The sequence below is a fragment of the Lonchura striata genome, chromosome 6 (assembly GCF_046129695.1).
Source record: "Lonchura striata isolate bLonStr1 chromosome 6, bLonStr1.mat, whole genome shotgun sequence".
NCBI lineage: Eukaryota > Metazoa > Chordata > Aves > Passeriformes > Estrildidae > Lonchura > Lonchura striata.
Window position 1 is genome coordinate 25662905 of NC_134608.1, and position 24442 is coordinate 25687346.

Consider the following 24442-nt stretch of genomic DNA (forward strand, 5'->3'; position numbering starts at 1 on the left):
AACATAAACAAGTTCATCAATGAGCTACAGATGAAAGCTTCTAATTATCTGCATTTAAAGAAAGTTTAGGGTTGACTTGTTTGTAGCTTTGTTAGCAGACAAAATTTAAATTAGCCAAATTCAAATCAATTCATATAGGTTGCAGTGGGTTTCCCAGCAGTGGTAATTCTTAAAATCTAGAGTGTGTGTTTCTAAAAAGCTATTATTAAATTAAAATTCAATTCAGAGAAAACCTGTGTTATTTTGGGAAATGACAAAAAAGAAGACACATCTATAAATTTTTGCATCTGTGGTCTCAGATGAGTTGCTTTCTGGCTGGTCTTTGGCAAGGAAGAGGGATAGGAGTGTGATGAGTTTTGTCACTGTAGGAGATACTGAATGAATTATTAATGGATATTTAACAGTCCTATAAGGAGGCAGAGTGGTGTAAATGGACACAAAGAAAACTAAAGAAAACTAACATCTTAGTCTCTGAAAGAAGCAGTATGGTAATAGGAAATAATGGGCTAGTAAATTGAACTTAGTTGCAGACAAGTTCCTAGAGATTTTGAGAGCTGAGACCACAAAGTATATGGGGAAGTGTGCTTTGATAAAAGTTACCAATGAGCCTTCAGAGGGAATAAGCCTTGTATGGCAAGGCTAGATAAGTTATTTTGTGAAGCTTATTGAGAGGCAAAAAATGTGAAGGAAAGGGAAGGAAAACAAATTTTGTATTAGGTTAAATAACAGTGTCTAGAGTTGAGAAAAGAGACCCATTTCTGAAGGTATGAGATCCATGTGATAACCACAGATAAGTAGTAGAATAGGAGTGAGTAAAGAAGTTATGAAAGAAAATAAAAGGATAATACTTTAAAAAGTAATTTTCTGTTTAGTGTACTAAGGGTAGGTTCAAAAGTGCTTTGTACTAGTTTGTCCTCTCCATACTGCTGGCAAGTGGAAAGTAATTTTTAAAGATAACGCTGCCAGATCAACACTGAGCACCTTTGGAAATTCTATAAATCATATCTGGATCCTGTGAACTGAAAACACACCTAATTTTGCCAAAAACACGACTGTAACCTAGAAAAATGACAAGTAAGGAAGATTTAGATTAGCCTACCTGTACAGGTGTACTGAAAATGCAGCATTAAAAACATTTAAAAAAATTTCATTGTCTTTCCTTCTCAAAAAACCCCTTCAAACCAAAAAACCCAACCTTAAAACAGAAATGCAGGACAAAAGGTAATGGGTAGGAGAAAATAGAGGGAAGTTATGGATTTATAAGACATTTATCAGATGTCTGCTGAAATAAGTTAAAGACTTCTGTTTTCTGCTCAAAACATGCAAATAAATTTTAAAAAGTATGGCTAGATAACATTATATTAAATTATAATGTTATAATATAATAAAAGATATCAAGGTCTTTTACCTGACATTAGAGTTGTCCTACACTAGCGTAGATCCATGGAAACCAACAGAACTTACATAAATCTCCCTCCAAAATGTGTTCTAGTTCTAAATTAATCATGTTGATTCCAATTATTGTGGTTTTCCAATTTTCCATACCAGAAACTGTTTAAAACCAGGGATATTACTACAGCCATGAATGTTCATAGTTACAAGCTGAATCAAATTGCTGATGGACTTCAAATCTTATTTCTACCCATTTTATTTCTTTGTTTGTATCTCCATCCACAGATCATGTTCATAACAAAGACCTATTAGAAAACATTGGAGAGGGAACTAGGAGGAGTCTGGATGTGACAGATTGATCTGTAAATTAATTCCAGTTCTGGACAGTGCATGTTTAGAGGCAGACAGATTAAATGTGTGTTGCCTGCAAACTACCTGCTTTCCACTCTGTACAATCTCTTTCATACCAAGGCATTGCTGTGGAGCGGGAAACTTGCCACTTCACTGGTGGCCAGGACCTACCAGTCCCTCCCTGGCTTCTTGAGGCTGTTGGTAGATACCTTATCTGGGGTCTGGCAGCATGATCAATGCAGGAGTGATGATGGAGAGACATGCATTCAAACTGAATCACCTGATTTACAACACTGCATTGGCTGTATACTGCACACACTCCCTGGAGCAATTATTCAGGATCCTCATCATCTGCAGTGGGTATGTTAAACCTTTTGAGTTTTATTTTGGGCCATGCTTTACTGGGGAAGTTATCCATCACTGCTTTGATTGTCCATGCCTTACAGTGGCCATGAATTTGTGCGTCCATCATCTGTGCTCTGTGAAGATGTGGTGGCATTTCTAAAGCATACCTGAACTGACCTTTGCTCAAACCTGTGTGAACAAGAGACCTGTGTGAAGTATTATGTGCCTTACTGAGTCACTAAAAAGAAATAAGTACAGTCGCAGCCATAACATATAAAAGATGACCAGGAAAGAGAGGATTAGTGGTGACATAGCAACTCTTCTAGCTCTGCAGCCAAATCAGTGGTATAGGAGCATGTTTATGAATATGACTCCCTCTATTACGGTTCTGTGTCTTATATCTGTGGAGCAACATCCACACAAGTATAGCTGAAACCCAGCAGAATATGATGCTACCCAGCTGGGGAAAAGCAGTGAGCAATAGAGACTCTGTAGTGGCATGAACACCACTGCCTCTCTTTCAAATTTGAACAATATTTTGACCTTCTCATCACAGACCATTCATTGATTTCCTTTTTAGCTTTTTCTCTGATTTTTGTTACTTGAGTTACATCTGTGGCAAGAAGATCAGAGCAGAACTCATGATGATTTAAACTGGAAATTAAAATGTTTTGATGGATAAACATCGAAGTTGAATATGCAAATTGATTTTGCAAGCTGGGACATTCATGTCCCTACTAATTCTTTAGACAATCAGAAAACTAGTGTAATTCCATAGTTATATTTATGGCTATGTAATGGGTTATACACTTTCCTAATATGTCTAAAACATCATTAAGAAAGTCAACGTTTCTGTAGAGTAGAGAAAGATGAATGAGAAAGGACATGTGCATGTAATTTAGGTTATGTGTTTGTATTTGACTTGGTTTTTGGTAGTTGCTAAGAGCTCATGGAGCTTTTTGAAGCCAATGGGAGATGAAAGTGCTCAGCAGTGCCATAGCTTTGTTTGAGTAACCTGTGAACCTTTCAGGCAGGAAATAAAAGAAACTTCTTGTTTTGTTCAGCTCCTAACTAAATTGTGCGCTTATTTTTTTAACTTGACTAGAGAACGAAGCTTTAGATGGGCTCAAAAAAAGATTACACACTCTTTTAGTGGGGTAGGTCAATTGCTGGTTGTCAAGTGCAGTGAGATGAATGCCACTTGTTAATGCAGAAGTTCCTCTCTACCCATCCCTGGAGCAGAGGTGGTGGTTGGGGATCCAGCAGCTGCCTGGCCCAGCCCCATCAGATCCCTGCTGTCCTGAGGACCCACCACGGTCAGAGGCGTTCACGTCTGCCCGCTCGCTTCCTCCGCCGCTCTGCTCAGCGAGTCATGGGGCACGCGGATGGGCAGCGCCTGGCAGTCCCCAGCAGTCACAGCAGAATTCACCACGGGAAGGGCAGAGCTCAGGCAAGAAGTGAAAGCAGGTAACTTCTAATTGCTTATTTAAGCACTGTTGTAATAAATAAATGCTGCAAACAGCTGTAAAGTTGGGCTCTACTGCTTGACCCAACATTACTGTTAACTCTGACAAAGAAAACTGTTGCTCAGTTCTCTTATACTTGGTAATTAGTTAATACAAGAGCTTTAAAAAAAACCAAACAACTTTGCATTAAAATATCTCTGGACATATGTTAGAAATTTATCTGAGATTTTGTTTTTTTTTGAGGGAGAAAAAAGGGAAGATTAAACATTGAGCAAAGCCATAGAGAATATCTGCATTGGCATAGGTACTGCAAGTACTGAAAAATTAAACCTTGCTCTGTATAATTATCAGGGTTTTAAATTCTTTATGATGGCTTTACTGAAGAATATGTCTTTATAGACAAGGGATTGCCCCTCATATTTTGTCTACAACAAAAGAAAGAAACTTTTCTCTAAGTCACAATTTTTATGTTGTTGCTATAAATTCTATACAGCTGTCATATTTTAATTTTAATTAACTTTTGACTTGATGAGACATAAAACTCAAAAAATGGAAGATTCTTTCTGGAGCTTCGTATGTGGTGAGTTTATTGTGCAAATTGCATAAGCATCTACATCATCTGTGTTGAACCATAGTACCTTTGATAATATATACATGCCCACACTTCAGTTTCCAAATAATTTCAAGTTGTCCACCTGAGTGTCCACCCAGCCCACCAGACTCTTGCTCCTGAGTACAGAAAATTGTTGTTTCAGTGGCACCAAGATGTTTTTTTGTGTCTGCTGGTTAGCTTACAGGGACACAGGATTCGAGTGACGGAGCCAGCTGAGGTTTAAAGCCTGTGAAGCTGCAGCAGTGTGGCACTGGGGCAGCCTTGTGCCGAAGGAGTCACATTTACTGTGACACATTTGTGTCCCAGCCATTGTGTGCTTGCACACGCAGCCTGCTAGTGCACATTCCCACCCTCTGAAATACACAGCCTGCTCGTGTGTGAGCAGCTCCCACTGTGCAGCTCTCTCCAAGATTCTGTCTCAAGCTTTATCTTTATATGTCCATGAGCTTCAGAAACCAAGTGGCCCTTTCCTTGTAGCAGCAAGCAAGCTCTGCTCCCTCTCCTGGGAATGCTTTTGGCTGCAAACTCAAACAATTTGAGTCTGTCTAACAGCAGGGATGTTTTCTAACTCTGTGGGGGCTTGTTTGTCTTTAGCTTTTTGCCTCCTCCAGCATTCAGAAATAATTAACAAGTAATGAACAGAAAATAAAAGGTCCTTGAACAGCACAGCAGATGGGGTAGACTACAGCACTTCTTTTCCTGATTCTTCCTTTATTTTATGATCATGGGGGAGTTGTACTGTCTCTTTCCCTCCCAGTCTTTATCTGCCTTATTTGTTCAGACACTGAATATCCCATGTTAGGACCTGCCTCTAATGTATCCACACAGTGTCTAAATCAAATGAGCTCCAATTTGTAATAGAGTTTTCAGACTCTGCTGATGAATATACTGGATTCACAGGCTGCACCTGTGCTATCCTGAAAGAGTGATCTTGATGGAATATGATCTTGGCAGAGCTGGCCAAGCAGACAGACGTATTTCTAGCATGCTTGTTCATGCAGAGGAGACATCTGGCCTTCTGGCTTTCATAGTACCTGATCTATTAACCCCTACACCACCTCTGAAATTAAATTGATAATGAGGAGCCAAGCACCAGAGTCTTTTTATGGACCTTCTGTTTGGGGAGAGAGTAACTGCTGTGGGATACTGTAAAAGGTAGATGATCAACTGGTTGATGATTACATGGGTACATCTCTCTGAAAGCTGCTGGTGTTGCTGAGAACATTCTGAAAAGATGTTTCAAATATAATAGTTTTATTACTTTTGTAACAGAATAAGAGTTGCTTAATTCCTGCTGAATGTCAGGATGGGCATTAGAACTGCAAGAGGTGAAGATGGCTTTAGTTGCACTTAGCTTTAACTCAGAGGACAAATCAAAAGCAAATGTCTTAACTGTGTTTCTTGACACAAGGGGAAGCACCTGTACATGCAAGTCACTCTGCTCCCCTCACCTTGAGGGTCTGATCCTGCAACCCTCCATAACACGGATAACCTTTCTGTGTTGAAGTATCATCACATACAGAGGATTTGTGGATGCACAGCCTTTGTTCACACTTAGAGCACTGTGAGGATTCCTGTCTTTTCATACCACTGGTGACAAGAAGATTGCTCTGATTCACCTGTCACCAGTTATGAGGTGGGCTGAAACACCTTGTCCCACAGGGCAGCACTTCCATAGCATGCAGGTTTTCTCCTTACCATGCTCATTCTTTATTATATGGCTCCTGCACTCTTTTACTGTCCACTGGAAAGATTTCTCCCTCGTGGTTTCTTGCTAGCTACAGGTTCTTGCTATCTGCAGGACTTCCTCTTGAGCTGCATGCAGTTCATTTTTAATAAGGAGTAACATATACTGAAAGCACTTATAAATGTTCCAAGCCTGTGATTCTTAATTATGTTGTGTGTATTTTGTGAAATACTGCTATCCCTCATACCCTTTTTGCTTACAGAGCTGTAGTGTATTATGTGGTAACAATAAATGTTAAGTAACCTGCCTGCCACCCAACTGCACTTCGTGGCACTCATATAATTACAGAGGCTTTCAGAAATCACCTTGTAAGGCTCTGATTTGCTGGCAACATGTGAACATTTCACTGTAAACACTCTTTCATTACATGAGATTTCATTACCAGAGGTTTCTGCTCTAATATCCTCTTTCCTTTGAGAATCGGGGCCAGCACTACAGTAACCACATTGTTAGCAAGAGCAATGTGAGATTAAGACTGTGGACTTCATTGATCTGAGAGCTTCAGAGTAAGGGTGCTAAATATACTCTGTGTTGGCTCTGTGCATAATGACTGCACAGAAGCATTTGAGTTTTGTTGCCTCGAGCATAGTAAAAAGAAAAGCACATTGTAAGACTGATATCAGATTATTTGCCATTTATTTATCCCTGTTGTATCTGGGTAAGCTACTAATCTCCTGGGGATGTCTTCCCTGCAGAGGCAGTGCATGCCAGCTGCCACTCTGCCTGTGCAGGGACTTCAACTGCCCAACACCTTAGTGGCTGAGTGTTACACTTTGAGACAGTACTCAGGCTGAAAAACAAACACATTTTATGGCTTGAAAGATGCACATGTATATCAAACACCAGGCATGCAATGACCTAATGTGTGAAAAGCACCCCACAGCTCCCTGTGCACCTTGCAGGCAGTTTTACCAGGGAGCTGGGAGATGCAGACAGTGCTGAGTGCCAAAGGTAGGTTTGCATGGGCTTTAGTGAAATGCTGTTTGCACTAGCCCAGTGTTGGGTCCACTGGGTGCTGCCTCATTTAAAAAGCTACCAAAACCAGATCTGTTGTCTGCTAATAACACTCTATTAGCGTCCTTGTTACTCTAACATGTGTACCTTTGTAATTAACAGCTCTCAGATGCCATATTTTTTTCACTGATGTTTCACTCCCTTATTTTTGCTTTGTTTCCTTTTGTGAGTTGGTGAGGCAGTGCTGAGCTTGGTACTAGTTTCCCTTGACAGTAAGCATTAAACTGTTGCAAATGTCTCCCTCAGACTGTTAATTATCTTGGAATAATTCATTAGTGAATGCAGAATGCACTTGCTTTATGGCAGCTCCATTTCCTTGGTGAAACCCAGTCTGAGCTCGTGTGCTCTCTTCCAGCCTGCCTGGAGCGCCAGCCCATCCCGTTTGGTGGAAGAAGCTGTTTTCCAGGGGATATGTTGGTGCTGGGCAGGGCGGGCTGCTGGCACCGCGCTGCGTCGAAGGCAGGCTGGCAAGCGCTTGGTGCCTTTCTCTGTGGCCCCTGTCCCAGGCACGCTGGGCATTGTGACTCACAGCTGCCATGGCTCACTTTCTGCCCTTCAATTGCTTCAGTAAGTTTGTGTATTTGGCCTGACAATACCTAAAGCAACACAGATTTTTTGAATAGAGTTGAGTGAAAGCTACTGCTAACTCTGGATCAACACAGGCTGGAGTGCAGATTCTCATGGGACTGTGTTCCACTTTTAAGGGCTGAACTCCTGGGCTTTCTGGATTTTGATCAAAGCATCATCTGTAGCCTTCATACTCATTTCATAGTTTTCTCCTTTTTTACTTTCTTTTCTTTTTTCTTTTTTTTTTTTTTTTCTTGATTCCATGTCTCTAGAAGGTACTAAATACTAAACTGGCATTCTGGCATTGCCTGGAGTTCATTTCAGATCTGTTGAATGGGAATTACTTCGAGGACCTACCTGAGTCAGAGAAGGAAGAGCTATGGCAGGTGGCCTCTGAGAAAGAGACTGGGACAAAATGTCCAAAGAGGTTGAGACTGTGACTCAGTCTCCAGAGATAGACTTGCACAGAGCTTTGCAGCCACTGTCCCTTTGGAAACATATTTTGATTGTGCAGGGCTGTGGGGTGCAGCCCTCCTCGACTTTCTCCTCCCCTTCTTTCTCTCCATCCTCCCAGGACACTGCCAATGATCAACCTGGTTCCTACAGCAGGGCTGCTTTCCTACAAGTCAGAGCTGGGCATGCAATCTGTTTCTCTAGATGCCATGCTGGCTTCTAAGGGAGCTTCTCTTTTCATCAGACTCCTCACTGGCAGATGTAGTAGGTTTAAAAATTCTTTGTGACGCCTTGGAACCTCTCCCCTTCCTTCACCTCAGAGTCATCCAATCTTTCTGTAGCCTGCTATCCAACTGCAGTGCTACAAAGGGAGGGAAAAGGGTGGGATGTCTTGTATGTACAACAATTACAGCTCAGCTTTTATCCTATATGTGTATACATTGTTTTCAAGTCCGTGTGAATAAGGAAGTTCTAATGAAAACTAAAAATACAAGGAACATTGACCTTCAAGAGATATTTCCTATTCCAGCTGTTCAACTCAGTCTGTGGCTGCTGCTGCTTTTCTTGACTGCAGAGAGAGAGGCTGGAATGAGCAATCAGCTTGTTTATGGCAGGTTTTAGTGCTTCACTGGTATAATAAAAGAGGCTTTCGCAGAAGGGATTTGGTTCTCGTGTACTTCAGTGTTTTCTGCTCCATTTTGCTCCATAAAAGCCAGGCTCTTGTTTACAAGAATTAGCAGCTTCCTGAGGTTTCTGCTGATTTTGAGGAATCAACCCCTTGCAGTTATGTGACACCAGCATGCAGCTCCCACTCCAGCCGGTGCTTGCAGAACGACTGTTCCCTACGTGCGGTTGAGCACTTGGATTAAACACCTGCACAAAACAATTGGCACAACCCAAAGGGCTGTTAGAGGCTCTGTATCCTGTTTGGGAATCACTTCAAGTGAAATTAATGATTCTTCTCTGTGTGCAGACTTTTAAAAAAGAAATCTGTTTTTATATGTGCAATTAATCCAAAGTGGTTGGTGTGCACTCTGTGCTGTTACACATCAATAAGACAGCAACTTTATGACTTTTAATTCCATAAGATTTATAGTATTCAAGACAACCACATTTTAGACAACAAAATCCTTGCACAGGTGGTGACAGTGATATGTGCATATCCCCCTGACCGTTTACCTTTTTTCCATTTTGGAATGAGAGGGAGAATGTAATTTAAAAGGCATTTATGCATGTGGTCCCCACATGACATAGATATTAGAACTAAATTATTTTCATGGCAGAGATTCAAAAACTGGAAATTTCCAGTAGGCTTTGTGTGCTGATTCACAAAGTGCTGCCAGCACTTGTGATATTATCACAGGCCTTGTGGTTAATATTTTGTCTTAAAGCTTCAGGTTTTCTCTACATGTGCTTTTTTGAATCTTAAGTTTCCTATCAAAAAAGAAAAGCCCATTTCTCTCCTAGCTGCAGAGAACATCTTGAAATACCATTTCCCCTCCTAAGAGCCAAAAAACATCAGGAAGAAGGTAAAGTTTTCCAAGCCCTTTTTTTTTTTTTTTTTTTTTTTTTTTTTCCCCTCAGTCTTTGGAGTTTTTGATTCCCATTTAGCTCTTACTGTTTTGGATCTTTCTTTGTGGATTTCAAGTGACTGCATTTGGTGCCAGAAATGACCAATCTACATTGTGTTTGTGGTTTGATTCTTCAGATGAAGACAGAAACCTTTCTTATAGCAGATAAATTTTGCATGAAGAGATGTTATTTTACTACAAATAATTGCTGTCCTGTAGGTTTGCTTCATCACACTCCCCTTCACATGGAACCAGTCGTAATCCCAGGATCTTACAAATGTATAGCAGCAATTAAGTTTCTTTTGTTCTGTCTTGTAATTTAGCAAATAATAGTCTCCAGAAAGAGATGAGCCAGATGTCTTGTAGAGAGTTCTGCCTTTATCAAACAGCTAAGATTAGAATAATGGATTGTGGTGCATCAACTTTTCTTACTACATTCACATATGTGGTCCTACATGCACAGTAGTATTTTCATCCTATGCTATAGCAGTAAAAATCTATTCCACTGTTAGCTGAAATCTGAGTTCTGCATTTTTACTTCTGTCTCTTGCAGTTCTGGTTCAACTGTTCTTATCAGAACTGTATAACTAAAATGCAATTTTAGTTGAATGTTTAAAGTAAGATTGAATTGACAGACCTACATGGTGCTTTAGAATCAAGCTATTGAAATCCAAGGCTACTTCTTGTGAAGAAGCAAACCTGTCTGTCATCTGTTACCCAACTATTTTTTCATCCCAGTCTAATGCCATTTTGCCCCATTTACACTAAGTTGCACTGTGCAGTCTGTCACTGCACTAGACATGCTGCTGCAGCCACAAAATATTTATACACAGATAGAGAAACAACCTGTATGAGGCAAGGTTTCAATCAGGAAAGGCCTGTAGATGGTGCTGTAATATAACTGGAAAAAAAAATAGATTTACTGTGCAGCTGGATGGAGTTGTCTTAGTTTTCTGAAGCTGAACTCATATCTATTTTGCTTAATTTCATACGTGCAGGATTTTGAGTTCTAAGTAACCACAGCAAACTCAGTTCACTGGAGATGAAGTGGTGCAGGAACCTGCAGATGGGCTCAGGTGCCCTGGCACACCACCTTCACCATTTTCCTCATGCTTTGTACAGCTTGGGCTCCACCTCACCAGGCTGGTGCCATGAAGGTATTGGAGAAAATCATGCCATTGACTGATCTGCATACTTACATCTTGGAAAGGACTGCATGTCCTAAAAATCCAGAGCTGTTGCATAACATAGACTTTCTCCAGGAGAAGGATATAGTCAAAAGAACAGAGATAAAATTATTTGGGATATCCACCAGCCTCAGTTGTTATTAACTCAGCCCTCCTAAGAAGCCTTCCAGCTCTAACCTACAGCTTACCTTGTGGTGGGTCAGCTGTGGATGTCCTCACTGTGGCAGCTGGGGAGTGCCAACTTCAGCAACTAAGCAGATTTTAGGAGAAATAATTTTGCTGAAGAGTTGACTCTGTGTAGTTATGAGCTTCTCTCAATAACTGCAGGCTTGGTGTCTCCCTCCCCAACTGTGAGTTATTATTGGATTCTTTACTGTCTTTCATAAACTGCTGATTGGTGGCAGATTGTTTAGCAGCTGCCACCTGCTATAGTGCTTGTTGAATAAATTTCCCTTTTTAGATCTAGAATAGCCTTGGTCTGCTAACAGCTCTGGAGGCATTTCAGGAGGAAAGGGACAGGGATAATGTTCGGATTTTTTTGGCAGGGTTCAATACTGGTCCAGTGAAATTCTTCTGGGAATCTTGAGCCCCAAAAAAGTAAAGTATTTTTAAGTGTGAATAACCTCCTCTCTATCGAGGGGGGATTTAGACTTGTACCTCAATTCTACAATTTTTTTCAGGATGTAAGTGTTTTCCTGGCCTGCAGTTTCTGATCATCTGGAGTCAAGCTTGAGTGCTCCACTGAAACAGGGCTTTTGTGAATCGTAAATGGCCATTAGAAGTTGTTCTGTGATTGAGATGATACTTGAATCCCAGAGAGGCTTCATAATGCCTTGTAATTTAAGGAGAAACTGTAGAGAGAAGACTTGTCTTTTGAGAAGATTCATTTTGGGATAGTAAAGTTGTGGAATAGATTCTAAAGGGGATCTCTCTGCAGTCCCATCTTGGTACAGGGAGAATTCCTGTGAATTCTGGTCTTCATGCTCACCTCAGTGGACACAAAGCTAATTACCATCTGTATCTGCCAAGCCCATTTATCAGGAAAGGTCCTGGTGACTCAGAGTGCAAAGAGAAATGGGGAAGATGCAGCAGCAGGTGTGTTACAAATGCTCTGTGTACAGGGGAGTGGCAGGGGTATGGGATGGTTGAGGAGACGCTCATATTTTCTCCTACATCTCTCAGTAAGTCTTTCCCAACAGGGTGATATCTTCCCAGCAGGTTCACCCCACTCAAAGCAGCTCTGGACCCCCATCTGGGTCCCCATCTGGACCCCAATAATTTCTCTTCCAGGAGAAATTAAAGCAGTTCAAGGTCAAGTAACAAATTTTAATTTTTTTCTGCATAAAGTCCAAGAGGAAGGAGACTGTTAGTTTGCAACTTTCCATGTGCAGGTGATTGGCCAGCTTCTTTCTGTTTGCTCTTTGTCTGTGGTAGAAATTGAGGATGTTTAAATCAAGTACGTGGGTGGTGTGAGCAACTGATGGATTCCTCTCTTGCAACAGCTGTTGTCGCTTTTGTCAGGGAGCTTTTTTAAAAACAAGAATAGGAGGGGGTAATGCCCATTTTTCTGGCCAGAATCCAATTTGGATAATTGCATTCTGCCTACCTAAAGTTCTAATGGCATGTTTATGCTTCCCATCTCCATAATGCCTGAGGAGCCTTTGCTTGAAACTTGTTGTTTGAATACAAAGTTATTAGTTGAGTCATCAACATTAATTTTATTCTGGATTTCAATCAACAAATAATGGTTCTTATTCAGGTAATACAGATCTTTCATAAAAATACTATTTTAGTGGATCCACATGTCTTATATTTTTATATTTTTAATATAAATTCAAGGTGAATATCTCTAATGGCTGAGTTTTCAGAGATATGAACACCCACTGATGTAACTTGTGGTTATTACTGCATGCCAATCTGGAAGTCAGGCTCAAACCCACCATGAACTGTCTTGGATTAGTGTGGTACAACTGTACCACATTTTCAGTTAAGTGTTTTTTAAACCACACATATTGCAATTTACTGAGGTAGTGCCTAAGCAAATATCTAAATGGAATGTAATCAGTTATTCAATGTCTTGATCAAGATCTCTGATTTTAAATCTCTCTGGACTTCCAGGAAGGTGTATGGAGCCATGCTCAGACTCGCAGATTGGTTAGTTTATATATGAATTTAAACATAAATGAGGTTGCACTGAGCATATCTTCATTCTAATGTGGGTATATGGAGGAAAATGCAAATGCAAATGTAGAGTTTGCAGGCAGATTTGACACAGATTTAAAGCTTAGATCCAGAGTAATATATGGATCTTAGTTTTAACAAGTCTCTCTAATCCTGTTGGGGCACTTGTTGGATGAACTATGCCTAGACTCGTCCTCCAGGAGTAGATTGAGGTTGAAAACCTCAATGAAACACTCTTCAGGGCAGCTTCTGTAGATCATTCATACACCCACTAAGGTCTCCACCAATCTGGGAAGTCCCTGCTGAGCAGCAGATCTGTCTCAAAGGGCCTGACAAGTTTTTTGCTGTGTTCTGTCCATATCCTGCTCCTGCAGATAAAGCTTGCTTGGTGCCTATCTTGCAGCGTGGCTCTGGGCTGTCCCTCTTGGCACCTGCAGAGACCATCCTGTTGCTTCTGTTGCCCTGTAGGGTCAGTGCTAGACACACATTCACATCCTTCTCCAACCGTGGGTGGATTGCAGAGTGTGGATTGCTCTTCCCAATCCATTTCCAGACTTTCAGCCTCCCCGTGCTGGCTGAGATTCAGGCAGTTGGAAAAGCAATCTGCATAAAAGAGCGAGGAAGCCTTTTTAAAGCTGTCATCCTCATTCATCGATCAAAGATTATGATCCTACTTTCTCATTGTTTTATGGAGAGCATTTGTTTGTTTACTACTTTGGCAGCTATTGGTACATAAGCAATGCATATACTATAAATATCCCCATTATCCAAAGGCCCAGCCCGGTGAGCGCTGCCAGGCACTGCGCTCACTGCCATCAAGTTGATAGAAGCACTCCAGACAATAAACACTGAACTTCACAGGGTATTCATATTTCCATCTTTTTCGGCATGAATGGCAAAACAATGAAATCTGGCCTACTCAGACACCTAAGGGAGAAACCAGTCATCCACTGCAGAAACATGCTGGTGAGGGACACGTGGAAGGCAGTGCCAAGCAAGGGCATGGAGATCATGTGCATGTGGCAGTGGCAGCACTGGGTGGAGTAGGAAGGGGCCATTGGAGAAATCAGGACCCTGAGTCAGGCTGTGAGGAGCATGAAAGCAGCCGAAACAAAGCTCAGAAAGAAGGCAAGGAAGAGGGGAAGGACATTGGCAGAGAGATGCCTGCAGAGCTGGGTAAAGAAAGAGCTGAGAAAGGGAGCTAGGGCTGGCTGACAGTGTGGAAGAGAATGGTGAGTGAGAGAGGAGGTGATGGGAGGAGAAAATGAACATCTTTCTTCTCTGCAGGGCTGCGTCCTGTCCTGGGGAGTGTGAAGTCCAAGGTCCTTGCTAAGCAATGGGCATAGTGGTGATTCCCCTTTCATGGTGATGCCCCTTCATGGGGCTGCCAAGGCCAGTGCTGGATTCTTTGAAACCATTCAAATGCAGAAAAACTTCGTTCTTTTACACACTTTGTCTTCTTTGTCAGAGGGATTTTTCAGATGGACATTTTGTTGTTGCATGAAGGAATAAAACCATGCATCGTGGCCACGAAGATTAGTAGTCAGACCTGTTTATGCACACAGACATCCAACTGCTGTTATTTGCATCCATACAAACAGAAGCTATGCTAAATTCTGGCCAAAAATCAAACCCATTGTGAGCTGCCTAGAAGGCTTTAGCAGATGGGAGCCATATAAATAAAATGTGATGTCGTTATTAACTGGCCCAGCAGTTCAGTGCATTTCTAACAATGATTATTTGTAATGGCATGAAGACTGTTCTAGCTTAAAGGATGAGTTTATCTTATCTGCCGGACTGAGGCATTTAAAAACAAAATGTACAGTCCTTCCTCTTCAGGGGCAATGGTGCTTTGAACCCCATTGCTTCCCATAGTGTATGAAAAAGGGAATTGCTGCACAGTTTGGATTAACTTCTGTGCCAGTTACATTAGAAAATTAATGTTACAACTCTGCATGGCTAGTATTCCATCCTAGTTCAGCACCTACTCTCTCAGCCCTAGCCTCGGTAATGACAGACTGTTCTTTGCTCCTTTGAGATAGAGCTCATGTCAAATGAAGGAAACTTTAGCTGACAGAGATCTGCTTGACTATTTACAGCAATACTACGTCCTATATCAGAACAAAATAGAGACTTGAACACAAAGTGCATCAGCATTTGGTGATGGAAAACTCAGGCTATATACATGTGAACCCAGTGAGCAGAAAGAAATAAATCCATTTCCTCAGTGTGGTCCATGTTTCCTGTCCAGTTCTAAAATCCCCAGTTAGGAAATACCTCACAGGCTCTTCTTGGAGTGTTGACCAGCCCTTTAAAGTGAGCTGAGATAATGACTCCCAAACAGATGTTTTCAGCTCTCTCACGTATCACAGCTCCCTCTCCTTCAGTTCAGACCTTATATGTTTTCCCCAGGCTTTCTCTTTCTTATTCATGCAGCGGTTGTCGCTCTCCACCTTCTTTTCTCCATCTCACTAGCAGGAAAGAGAGCAGTTTTCTAGGGTTTTAACCCATTTTATTGGCTAGGCATTGTTATTCTTTGTGCTCCATTCCCATTCCCTTTTTATCAAAGGCAATGCTTCCCAGTGCTGATGAGACCCTGTGGTGGCTGCTGCTCTATTCTACCATTTCAAGCAGCTGAACTGCCTTTCTGGAAGATTTCACAGTTCACTTTAGTTGAGAGAATCGTCTTGTCAAAATACAGATTGAGAAAGTCTTTCAGGAATGGCAGGCTATAGAGGGAAGCCAGGATAGGGGCTGAGTTACTCTTGCCTTGGTGCCACTGTTTCTCAGGGATTGTTGTCATTTGCCTGGAAGTGAGGCACTTCCAGATTTTAAAAGCCATTTGGATGGCTAATGTTAGACAACAGTTGAGTAATACAGGTGTGTTCCCATGTGGTGACTGTGAATTAAATTATAGCAATATGTGAGCTTGGGAGAAAACACTGCTGGAGTAAGGAAAGCACCACTGCTGTTCTAATATATTTTTATAGAGTGAGTGTCATCTGATCAGAAGAACTCCTACCAGCTCTTGAACTGCTGCCTTATCAGTCCAAAAACGAGCTTCATTCAGTCGTCTCTATATACTCTCCGTGTATTTACATATGCCTTTCTAATGGAGCTTAATGTATATAAAGGTAAAATACAGGGGGAGTGGGTGTGTAGGGACAGCAGCGCAGGACCCAGACTTGGAAAAGGCCATATTGAATAAATGGCCATACTCTTTAGCCTGTGACTTGATTGGTTTTATCTGTTTTTTTCCAAAAGTGCCTCAGAAATACAGCTAAAAAAGAGCAGAACTTCACTGCTATGGGAAAGCAGGGGTGATTTATGCTGCTAAAGGAGTGGGGGGATCTATGTATGGGTTACTTTCCCAGACACAGAGATATAAAGCTCATCCTCACAGGCCTGCCTGCTATCTCCTCCAGGGCTGTGGAAGGCACCTTGCCACACACTCAGCATGACCACTGGCCTTGGTGCTGGGATAACAGCTCAAGTGTGGGCACACACACACACATACACAGACTAGAAAGGTGAAGAATATTTTTATGACATTATTTTTATGGTAATCTATTTCAATGGTTAATTTAGTTTAGGGCACTGATTTATAACAAGTTTATAGATCTTCTTTACTATTCTTTGTTGAATTATGGAGGTGGCATGTGTGAAATGGAAGTACTTGGCCTATTGTTCTGCTTCTCACGCAACCAGTATAGTTGAGACAATAAAAAGATCTATAAAATTAATATATACAGAGAAAAAGGGACAGAGACAGAGAGAATATGTAATGCTCTAGAGTCCGATATCACATTTATCTCCCCCAGAGAGGTTAAGACTTGGAATTTACATGTAGAAATACCAGAAAGATCTTACCCTCTTATGTGGAGAGAAATTACTTCTAAGCATCCAGGCTATCATCTCCTTTATTTATAAAGCCAATTTTCATGGTGTAATTTTTTGTGTTTGTTTTAGGCTAGAACCATATTGCTTTGCTTACAGCTTGGAGCTAGGCCATCTATTGCTGAGGGCTCCCTGGCCTGGCAGGCTTTTATAGACACATAACCACACTAAGATTTCAATTCCCCATTTTCTCTATACGAGTGCATTTTAGCATATTTAAATGTACCTGCATGTGAACACACACACATCATAATGGGCAAATATTTATACATCTCTCAACAAACCATATACACTCACATTTATTAAATGTGATAATAGCATTTTTCTCTTACCTATACTAAACTGTGTTCAGTGTATACTTCTGACTACAGAGGCACTTGACTCCCTGTTTTACCTCCTCTGAGGCTCTTTCTGCTATTTCAGGCCATTGAGAAGTAATTCATTTAAGGTCTGGTATCTAAGGTATTTTGAGACTTAGCTGGTTTTCCCTTCATATTTTTAATAGTGTTTCCTGGTAGCCTTACTTTTATGTGCCATGTTATGACTAGGAAACTAGGGCATTTTAACCTACTTTTGCTTTAAAGTTTTCTTTAGTAATTATCTTGTATGAGAAAGTAAGGAGATTAAAGCAGGTATAAAATACACAAAATAGTACAAAGCACAGGTTCTGTATCATTAACATGGTTCCTTTGAATGGCTGGTTGTTGGTTTGCTCTTGTAGCAACAGCAATAGCAGTGCTCCCCTGGTCAGAGGTATGCTAAGACAAATCTTAATCCAAGCTTTAACACAACCTTGCAATGAAATATGGCCAAGGCAATTAATCCACGTTAAAATGGTGAAACCACTTCAGAGCCCTGGTATCTTGTCCAAGATGTGCAAATCTCTCCAATGATGTATTTGCTAACTGCTGCTATTTTAAACTGTCCTGTTTTGCCCAGTCTCTCCTCTTTGATTAGTTTTCAGTATGTTAAATTGGGTAAACAAATAGGTAGTGGGTTGATAGTTGTGAAACTGGTTGATGTGTTGTCCCTTTATGTCCCTAAAGGACAGCAGTTTTTTTTAATAAAACTATTAATGTACCATCATTCCTTCCACAGAGTGTAAATATATGGTAATATGAGGTCTGTTTTCTTGTCAACACACATCACCACTTCTATTTGAAGAAAACAGAATAAATGCACCAAATATAACATTACAGTCAAATGGAAGAAAATTCCTGGTTTCTACTGTCAAAAAGAAAAAGCAGAACAATAATTTGAATAGAATTGCAGTTTATCCTATTTGGTGTTAAAGAATACCAATTTATTTTATAAACTACAAACAATTTAAAGATTTCAACATTTAAATGAAATTTAACAGCTCTAAGATGGATATTTTGTCTCCATTTGGTATATCCTTCATCCTGTGAAATAGAAACCAGTGTTGTCCACATAGTCTAGGTTGAAGGTTACTGACACTGACAAATTATCAAAGTTCTTACTCTATTTTTAATAAACAATCTCCTAGAGTGTTTTCTCTCCAGAAACATACATAATAAACCTCCAAAAGCCTTATTTTTGGAAATATACCCTAGGAAAGAGAAAGGGGCTTATTTTCCTGACAAAGCCAAAAAGTTGGAGAGAAAGACCAAATGACAGAATCTGGCTTAGTCTCCATCAAATTACTGAAGACTATTTGGTAATAAAAAGGAAAATACTCTTGGGCTCTACATTATTCACAGATACAGATCAGAACAGCCTAGAGTAGCTCTTTTTTTCTTTTTCTTTTTTTTTGGAGGAGGGTTTGTTAATTAACAGTTCTGTAAGGATATTTACTGGAACGACAACTAGAACTAATAGTGGTACAACAGATCTGCCTATTTTTTTTTATCCCAAGTCAGCTTATTATTTCCATCAGACATTGAATTTCAAATATTTGCAGTAGTAACATCACAGACTATAGGTGTAAGTAAGGCAATATTCAGGTAATGCAAAGTTTTATCTGAGGGTAAACTATAAATGATATATTATCTGAGGGTAAATCTGCAGGTAGCATCATATTGGTACAAAATTGTCTTTGCCTGCAATATTTAATTTTATTTGCAAACACCTGTCAACAGAACAGTTGTGGCTTACTTTTTGAACATATTGTGTCCCACACATTCAAGAAAGCATTTTATTTTATTTTTGAAGCTGCTGGTTGTTGAATGCTAAAAAGAACAGCTGCATTCATATCATGTCAAGAAAGAGTTTCTCCTATATTCTGCATATATCAAATTACAACCTCTGATAAGGCTTGTAATACCTGTCAGGTGATGGTAGGAAGTTTAAGGATACAGAGCCAATTAGTTAAATGCCCCACCCAATGATTAGGTTTGTTGGCCTTGCATCATGGCAATATGTTGGTGCAAGTGGCTGGAAGCTGGGCAGAATCACTCAATTATCAGAAGGCTGGAGGCTCGCCCTGCTGCAGAGCCTGTGGTAAGTAAAAGAAGGGCCTTTTGTTCAGAGAATGGACAGACTGTGAGCCTTCTGCATCCTGGCTGAAATGGAGATGGGCTCCTACAATTTTGTGAAACATTAAGCTAAACTTTCAGGAGTGCCTTCATAGGTGTGCCTTCAATTGCTGTCAGGGTCTGCAGGGGATGTGTACTTTGCCAGCTGAGTTATTTGTATTTCTACTGAACCCACTCACTGCAGGAATGGAACTTTAAACTGTGGCTTGAATCAGCTGTTGGAAGGAGTCATCAGGGAAGGTGAATAGGCTCACTGTCAGCTGAGATCTTTGTACTCAGTTATGTCTTTCAAAATGATATATACTTGTCTGTCCTCTCTTCTTTTTGTACCTTTTTGCTTCTGAAAATGTCCAAAGCTATTATTTTATCCTCTGTAAAAGTTTTTGCATGTGCAGTGCAGAGAAGATGGCAAAAATTAAATTGTTTTCACTCTGTCAAGGAAAATGGATTTAAAATATATATTAGGACTGAAGAGCACTTATGTAAGTCTCTTCTTAGACATTTCATTTTGTAAACAGCTTGATCCAGAAGGGCAACTGACAAATCTTAACCAGCTGTCTTCTGCAAACCCTTTACAAAGGAGCATGCAAGAGTTACAGTCATTTTTGCTTTAGTTCTGGCATCTGTCCTAAACTGCCTTTGGTGTGGTGTCCCAGGTAGCTGTCTCTCCCTACCTAGCCAAAAGAAGAGCTGCCAAAAAGCCTTCCCTCTGGCTTGGTCAGGAGCTTATTTCATTTAGAGTCTGTTATGCTAATTGTGTACTATGATAATAAACACTGTGAGCTAATCACTGTCCACTTAAGCAGAAAACCACATATTCTTCATACTATCTGCATGATAATGGAGCATTCCCTTCTTGCCCGTTGCAACTTTCCTTTGCAGTAACAGATACAAATGTCTTTCGGGTTGCATAATGGCACCCACAACATGCTTCTTTTGACAGTCTTTGCAGCTGAAATTTGTGCCTATTGTTTCAAGTTTCTCCACAGTCTTTGCTGTAGAATTCTTTGCAGAAGCATTTAGACAAAAACTTTGGGCCTGCAAGGGGCAAATAATGTGAAACACATTTCTAATGAGCAATAATTACAGGTTTAAATAGCTGGCACAATCAGTGTTCAGTGATTTCATTATTAGATGGCACCGTAATTTATGCTAATCCTGATAACGGTTCCGGATGAGAGAGGTCCAGACATAGGCGATTGCACTGCAATTATTTACACCCTGTATTTCTGAAACAATAGATATGGTAATTTGGAAATCAGATGACTATGATTTCATTTATTCTGGTAGGAAACACATGTAACAAGTTGTGTCAACAACCATAAAATTTAATAGGATTATTTGATTTCCAGTTCTAGGTTTATTCCTTGTTATCTTTCACTGCCCTAGACGACCTACGAATCAAAGGAAGTTTATTTGGGAAGACCTGGAATTTTAACATTTTCTACCCTTTTGCAAGTATTGTATTTGGATATATGTTCTCAATGCAAGCAAAAGAGGCGTGTTGAACTTCGTGAGTCTGCTTTCATGTAGCTGCCACCTTTGTAGTTACTGCAAGCAAAGCCAAACCTTTCAATCCTCTCCAGCCATTCCTGAGTGACTGGGGTACTCACTTGTGCCTTTGAACTCCACTGGGCTCTTGTGCAAGTAAGCCATCAGTAAACTGAATTTCCAGACCAAATCATGCCAGTGTGGTGGGTGGGTGGCAGGACACTGGGGAGTATATCAGAGGTGTTTTAGAGGGGATAAGAAATGGAGGCTGGAGTGATTTCAGTATGCAGAACACTGAGAAAGCCTTTAGCAGGACAACCTGTGCTTCAGTCTCAGGTTCATTCCTCAGCACCTCAGTTGTGCCAAACAAGTCAATTAGACTGTTCATGTATTTAAAGCCCATGCTACGTGCCTCATGTAACTGGAAGATCAGGTCTCTGGTGTAAATAAGTGAGGTAATAGTCTGTTGATTGTTGGAAGTTCCTGGAACAATCAGGACTCTGGTCTTTCTGCCAAAGTATTATTCACTGCAATTAGGACAATGAACAGCACTAAAATTCTATTCACTGCACCTCTCATCTGTTCCTCTGGCGAACTTGTGCAGTCTTTTCTAACGCTTCAAATTTGACAATTGCTGTTGGTATTAGTGAAATAGATGTGCATGTTTTAGGAATGATTTTTTTAATCCAAAATGTGGTCTGGATAGTAATGATCAGTGTGTATAGCTTGTATTTTTTTTCTGTGATTGCTGGGACTTTGCTGAGGGAGGGGGTAAGAGAAGGCATGCAAATACTGTAGCTAGTAATGGAAAACAGACAATCGGTTCTGAGGAGCTCATCAGTTTGCAATATTTTTATCCTGGTGCATCTTAAATAGTCACTACCATCAGATCTCTTTTGTGATGTGATAGAAGCTCTGGGCTGTCCTTGTCATACACAGGTCATTGGCAGTGCCACAAGAACTGGGGTGTTGGTACAGCTGTGCCAGCAGCTCAGCAGTGTCTGGGCTAACAGGACTCCTGCACGTTCCTGTCTGTCTGTCTGCTCCCTAGTGCTCTTGCTGGCTTTCTTTTGCTCACATCCAGCCTCCTGCTGCTACTTGCCCCCTCCCCAACCTCCTTGGGCAAGTAGCAAGGTGAGGCTGGTCTGGGTGCCATACTTAGGAGGCTTGGCTGCTCCTGGGAAGCTGAGGATTGCTTTTGTGAAAGCTGAATTACTGTGTCAGCTCCCAGCAGAAAGGATGGAAAATGGCTGCTGAACAAGCTGGTGTAATCCACATCTTTGAGAGTGGACAGTTAGAGAGGCTGGAAAATCATATCCAGAGGCTTTGGTAAACCTTATCTGAACTCTCAAGGTGTTTAAGCTGAGACATCTCACAAGAAAGGCTCTTGCTGTGGTTTTGACACTTGCTACTTTCAGCATAGCTTGGATTTCAGATAAGACATTCCTTGTGGTATGTAATTTTCTATTTCTGACTGTAGCTTGCCCTGGAAGGACACAAGAACAGCAGCTGCAAAACAAACAGACCGGTGAAGCTATAAAATCCTCTTATCCTAGTTTTTTATTTCTGCTGGCTTTATTCTTTTAGTGTTTTGGACAGGTGAAGCTATAGCTTAATTCCCTCTTTATATGAAGAAATTTGCTTATATGTTTAGTAGAAATACAAATTGCTAGAGGGAAAAACCTGATGGCAGAGTACAATGTGTTGTCAGTGTCAGGATGGTACCTGTCAAAAGCAGATTTCATTGTAATCAGTTTGTCTTAAGCTTTTTTTGCAACCCATTAACATTCCAGCTTTGACTTGTATGATACCAAACCATTCTTCGAAAAGGAACATTTCAGAGTCTTGATCTCTTCCAGGAAAGTTTCTTAATTTACAAGCTTAATTTATAAATACAGAAGCTCCACAGAGCTGCATCTTCATGTTACAGGATAATATTCTGTGTCTATGTGCTGAAACTAGTGGATGTAATCCACTTCATGTTGGAGACCTACAGCATACAACCCAGAGCAAAAGGGTCTGCTTTTGTCATGGTTAAGATAAACAAAGACTTAACTGGAGGAAACATCTCCATTCTGGAGTTGTTTTATGTGGAAGTTACAAATCGCTTATTTGTTGTGTAACATAAATAGTTTTTCCAAATGCTAGTGTTGTGCTATTGATGTTTAAGATCACCTCATTAATCATCTTGGGGTGTAATAAAGTTATCTAAGTTCATAGACTCACTTCCTGAAGTGGATATTAATAAAGAGCAGAGAAGAAACAACATTTTAAAACACAATATTCCTAAACCTTTGGACAGGAGTAAAGATTAATTTGAAAGGACTAGGTACATAATAAAAATGTTTCCTAATGTTGTGGAAATGATCTGGTCAGGGGTCAGGTGTGCAGTGTGGGGAACAGAGAAGAAACTGTATGGATGTGAGTGGTGGTGTCATGCAGAAGAATACACTAAAATGTCAGTAGATTATCTTAGTTGTGCTTGCATTTGGAAAAAGTAGGCTTAGGCTGGCCTCGAGCAGTGAGTAAAAAATGTGAAAAGAAATAATTTTCTTAGAAGGAAAGGTATAAATCTTACCCTTGCTGTCTCTGAAGTTTATGTGAACTCTGGCAAGAAAAAGTTGAAAAGAAAGGCAGCTCAAGGTGGTCTAAGATTACTCAAGCTGAAGGAGACAAGGGAGTTGCCAGAGTTAGAAAGAAGAGCTGATCTCACAGGGAAGCACAGGAGACAGGAGGCTGTGGAAGCACACAGAGACATGGTGGGAAGAAGCAGTAATTTTTCAGTGTTTGCCTTTGTCCCTCACGTCACATAATGATGTGAAAATAAACGTTTGCCATACACAGTAGTCAAAATTACCATATGCATCAGCTCCACTTGGTGTAAGTGCAAACAGCTGTGATGGGGAACTGGGAGTATATGTAGATATTCAAGAGCTTATGAGAAGGAGAAAGATGAAGCCTACATTAAGAATGGAATAAGTTGTTTGCTTTTGACCCTGAACACCTTTACAATCTATGAAATTAGTAATGTGGTATTATAATCCCATTTACAAGGTTTCCTCAAAGATAAAATAACAAAGACTACCAAGAGTAGAGCCTTCAGAAATTAATAGCATTCAGCTGAAACTAAAAGGCTTTTTTAAACCTCTCAGTGTCATGTAGTACATTTCTGGCTGTTCGAGTGGTGGGAAGGATTTCTCTTTGTTCTTACAATATCTGGAAGTGAGTCAGGAAACTGCATAATTCATTTTATATGAACATTATATGAACAAAAAAGTATAATATGAACTTTTAAATGTGTGCTCAGGTGTAAGTAATCAAAAATGCATGATTATGTATATTTTTTGGTTATTTTATTAAAAGAAGACAACTGTTTGCTCAGGTGCCATCTGCAATGGATGAGGTAGAAGGAAAAAGTGAAAATAAATATTTTTAGCTCTCTTTTTTTGATCATTTTATGAGAGAAGAGCTGCTGTTTATGAAAGGATGTCTAAGTCTCTGTGTCTGAAATGCACATCAGAACCCAAGCTACTTCTGCTGTGGACAGCCTGGGGACTAGTTTGATTTATTTCTGATGCTTTTGGTACAGCTTAACCTAGCACTCCTTCCATTTGTTTCCACTCGCATCAGGTGCTGATTTTCCTCATGCAGTGTATGCAAGAACACAAGATC